Source organism: Etheostoma cragini, unplaced genomic scaffold (genome assembly GCF_013103735.1).
Source record: "Etheostoma cragini isolate CJK2018 unplaced genomic scaffold, CSU_Ecrag_1.0 ScbMSFa_1838, whole genome shotgun sequence".
Lineage (NCBI taxonomy): Eukaryota > Metazoa > Chordata > Actinopteri > Perciformes > Percidae > Etheostoma > Etheostoma cragini.
In genome coordinates, this window is record NW_023265934.1 from 7,720 (window position 1) to 12,062 (window position 4,343).

The following is a 4,343-nucleotide window of genomic DNA, read 5'->3' on the forward strand; positions in this document are numbered from 1 at the left end:
ATGTGACACTACAGCACAAACACACACCTACTATGACAGCTGCATTATCAAATAACTTTTAAATGGGTAGTAATCTACCTAGATGATTAGCATAGAGTAGGCTATGTCATAGCAAGATAGTTACATATTGTGGGCAAAAGGGCAAAAGTGTAAACTGCATCACTTTTTTGAGGGTAAAAATTTAGTCGAGAAAAGCTTGTATTTTCAAGTGTTAGTACGGAGGTTAAAGGATGGCTTTCGTTGACGGCAGGATTTGAACCTGTGAGGGGAGAACCCAATGGATTTCAAGTCCATTGCCTTAACCACTCGGCCACGACAACCAGAAAAGCAGCACTCTACCTATTTGGAGTATTACTTATAACCTATTCCAATCCAGGATCTTTTATTTGTATAGCACATTTCAGCCATAAGGCAATTCAAAGTGCTTCACACAAAAATAGTTAAAAAAGAGCTAAAAAAATAAAAACTGATAAAACACAAAAACAAAAGTTGCAGTGCAGTATACATTAAACATTAGAGAAATGAACAACCATTTAAAGAAAAGCAACATCAAAAAGAAAGGTCTTCAGCCTTCAGTGTTCTGAATCAGCTGCAGCTGTCTGATAGATTTTTTTTTTAGGGAGACCTGTAAAGACCCCGTTACAGCAGTCAAGTCTACTGAAGATGAAAGCATGGACAAGTTTTTCCAAATCCTGTTGACACATAAGTCCTTTAACCCTTGATATATTCTTAAGGTGATAATACGCTAACTTTGTAATTGTCTTAATGTGGCTGTTAAAATTCAGGTAAGAGTCCATGACTACACCAAGATTTCTGACTTTGTCTGTTGTTTTTAACATTGTTGTTTGAAGCTGAGCGCAGACTTTTAATCGTTCCTCTTTTGCTCCAAAAACATCCACCTCAGTTTTTCCTTCATTTAATTTCAGAAAGTTCTGGAACATCCAGCCGTTAATTTGTTCAATGCACTTAGTCAGTTTTTGTATTGGACTATAGTCCCCTGGCGATACGGTAATGTAAATTTGTGTGTCGTCTGCATAACTATGGTAACTTATTTTGTTGTTTTCCATAATCTGAGCCAGTGGAAGCATATTAAGAACCAGTATTAATACAAAGAAAGAACTGGAGCAATTGGAACTCTGGAACTCTGTCAGGCTTATTTATGTAGACTGAAAATTGTTCTATGTCCTATAATGCTGCAGGCCGACGTTGTAGGGCCTAGTGGTTGTGAAAGCATAGTGGGAACCCTGAATATAAACTGTTGACAGTATAAGCTAGCCAGGAGTCAAACCTAGAATCTTCTGGTCCGTAGGAAGACGCTTTATCCATTGCGCCACTAGCCCTACGTTTAGCATTGGCGATAGCTACATTCTCACACGATTGTATGCAAACAGTGGTGATCTTTGATGGCAAGTGTATAGAAGGCCAGTTAAACGTTTGTTACAGTCCAAAATTTGGGGACTCTTGCAGGACCTTTAGGCTAAGCTGTCCAGTTTCTATAAATCTAAAGTAAAGCAGAAGATGTAGTAATTCAAAGAAACAACAGAAAAGTAGCTTCTCACAGGTGCCTTGACCCAGATTCCTACCGAGGTTGCTGCAGCCACCGCAGCGCAGAGTACCAAGCACTATAAGATCACGACCATTTGGTATTGAAATCGCTGCGTTGTTGTGATAGCATAATTGGAAATCAGATCCACAATTATTCCTCTATTTTCTAGGTTTCTCTAACTGATGAGTAACAACTGACAATTCCAGGGATAGTTTATCTAGTACTGTTGATTCTAAAAAAAAACAAAAGAGAAAGCTTGATGATAGCTGTGCTTGAGTTAATTTGAAGGATTAAGAGCTGTTTTAGCACATGTTGAAAAGATATTTACGCATCATTTGGCTCCTCATATGTGTAAATTTACTGTGATAGACAATTTCTAGAGGAGTAAACTTGGAAATGAGGATCAAGTAATTTAATAGCTAAAGAACAGAACAAACTATCCAGGAGTCAACCCTAACATCTTGTTATCTGTAGTCAGACGCATTACCCATTGCCCCACTAGCCCTACGTTCAGAGAGCATTGGGAGTACCTGGCTTCTCACACCATTCTATGCAAACAGTGTTGATCTTTGTCGGCAAGTGTACAGAAAGCCAGTCAAATCTTTGTTGTAGTCCAACATGTGGGGCCTCCTGCAGGACCTTTACCCTAAGCTGTCCAGTTTCTATCAATGTAAAATGAAGCAGAGGATGGAACAATTTGGAGGCATAACAGAGAACTAGCTTTACAAAGCTGCCGTGACCCGGATACAACGCAGAGTACTAACCACTATATGATCACGGCCACTTGATAACAGTAGGGCCTTGTTGTTGTGAAAGCATGGTGGGAACTCTGAATATCAACTATACTGATATTTTCCCGCTTTCCCTGATTGTTGACTATTCAATTCAATTCAATTTTATTTATAGTATCAATTCATAACAAGAGTTATCTCAAGACACTTTACAGATAGACCACACTCCATAATTTACAAGGACCCAACAGTTCTAGTAGTCTCCTCCAGAGCAAGCAACAGTGCAAAAGTGGCGAGGAAAAACTTCCTTTAAGGCTAACAAATGAAATTTTCATGGATGGGTTATCTAGCACTGCTGATTCTGTCCTTCATGGACACATTTGTTTTTCGAGGAAAAATGATTAGCAAGCAAAAACAGGAAAAAAACAGCAAGAGCTTGATTACTGTTGTATTTGAGTGACCGTGAGAAGCTTAGATGAATTTACACACATGTTGAAACGATAATTACTCATCATTTGGTTCTTTATAGATGTACATTTTCTTTGCAGAATTTGTCCAGGGGGTGAAGTTGGAAATGACAAACAAGGGATTTAGTAACTATACAGCACTACGAGCTAGCCAGGAGCCTAACCTAGAATCCTCTGAGCCGTAGTCAGACGCGTTATCCATTGTGCCACTAGCCCTACGTTTAAGATGCCAATATTTACATTCTCACACCAATGTATGCAGACAGTGGTGATCTTTGTTAGCAAGGGTATAGATGGCCAGTCACAAACGCCAGCCCACTCCTTCTCATTGGTGCTGATCATCCACATCTCATCACCCCTATAGAGCCAGTGAAGCTCGGTCCACCAAGTGGTTCAGACATCTGGTAGGGATGCCTCTCCATGGATTATATCTCCAACCTAGCTTGGGAACGCCTCACAATCCCCAAGTCGCTCGGAAAAGGGAAGTTTGGGGGCCCCTGCTGGAGCTGCTCAACAAAGATAGATGGATGGTGGGAACCCTGGTCACTAGCTCAATATATTCTTGCATGAAAGCCATACCTGTAGGAGGCGCTGTAGCTTATGGTTAAAGCGCCTGTCTTGTAAACAGGAGATCCTGGGTCCAAATCCCAGCAATGCCTAATTGTCACTCAACACTTATGTTATCTGCACTACAAAGACTTTCTATATTTGTTTTTGCTATAGTGATTAACAAGCATTATTTAATTTTACCCAGTTGTGGCCTTTTGAGGGCCAATAAATATCAAAAGGGAAATGGATTGAACCCATTTTTTAAAGCTTTTAAACCTTGTTTTGTTGGGGCTGAACGTGGCCCCGGTGTACACCAGGACCCTGTGACATCACTGTCGGGTGGGGTTTCAGGTGCATGGGATGCTGACTGAGGTCAGAGGTCAAATAAACATGAACTTTACTAGCCAAGGCACTTTGGGCACTGACTGCCTGATTTTAACATCTTTGATGCTGCTGCAATAAAAATTAATACTTTTATTATTTGATATTAGTTGACTATATTGGGATATGCAGCTGAAGGAAGAATCTCTATGCCTTTGCATTTTGGATGCTTTTCTGTTGTTTAGATATGGCTACATTCACATAAAGTATCCAAAGAGCACAATATTGCACTGCACTCTGTTCAGCTGTTTACACCAACTTCCTTGTGGCCACACATCCAGGTTCATCCTCAGAGGTGATGATGACACGCCGACAGAGGTAATCTCTCCATCAACAAGGTGCTGCTGGGATTTGAACCCAGGATCTCCTGTTTACTAGACAGGCCCTTTAACCAACTAAGCCCCAGCACCTCCACAAGTAGCAAGCCTGTTAAGTCTTAATTTGTCTTTTACCTTGTATAAGCTAAACATACAGTGTACTGACTGGCAGTATTGGGAGTAACGGGTCAGCTCGCCTAGGCTTGGCGGATCAATCCCATCCACTAGATAGTCTGCAGAAGATGTATAAGTACCTGGCAGGTCTCTCCCTTCAGCAGTTTGACAACGCCAGCCCACTCCTTCTCATTGCCTCATTTCTGGCAGCCATATTTGATGAGAATGGCCAAGCAAC

At 40.9% G+C, this 4,343-nt stretch overlaps 2 non-coding genes across 2 annotated transcripts; both read right to left on the bottom strand.

Annotated features, from left to right (window-relative positions):
* Positions 1-238: 238 nt before the first annotated feature.
* On the bottom strand, positions 239-320 carry trnas-uga. Its single transcript has one exon. It is a non-coding gene; the product is annotated as a tRNA-Ser (tRNA).
* A 3,690-nt stretch (positions 321-4,010) lies between these two features.
* Positions 4,011-4,084, bottom strand: trnat-agu. Its single transcript has one exon. It is a non-coding gene; the product is annotated as a tRNA-Thr (tRNA).
* Between the last annotated feature and the right edge of the window lie 259 nt (positions 4,085-4,343).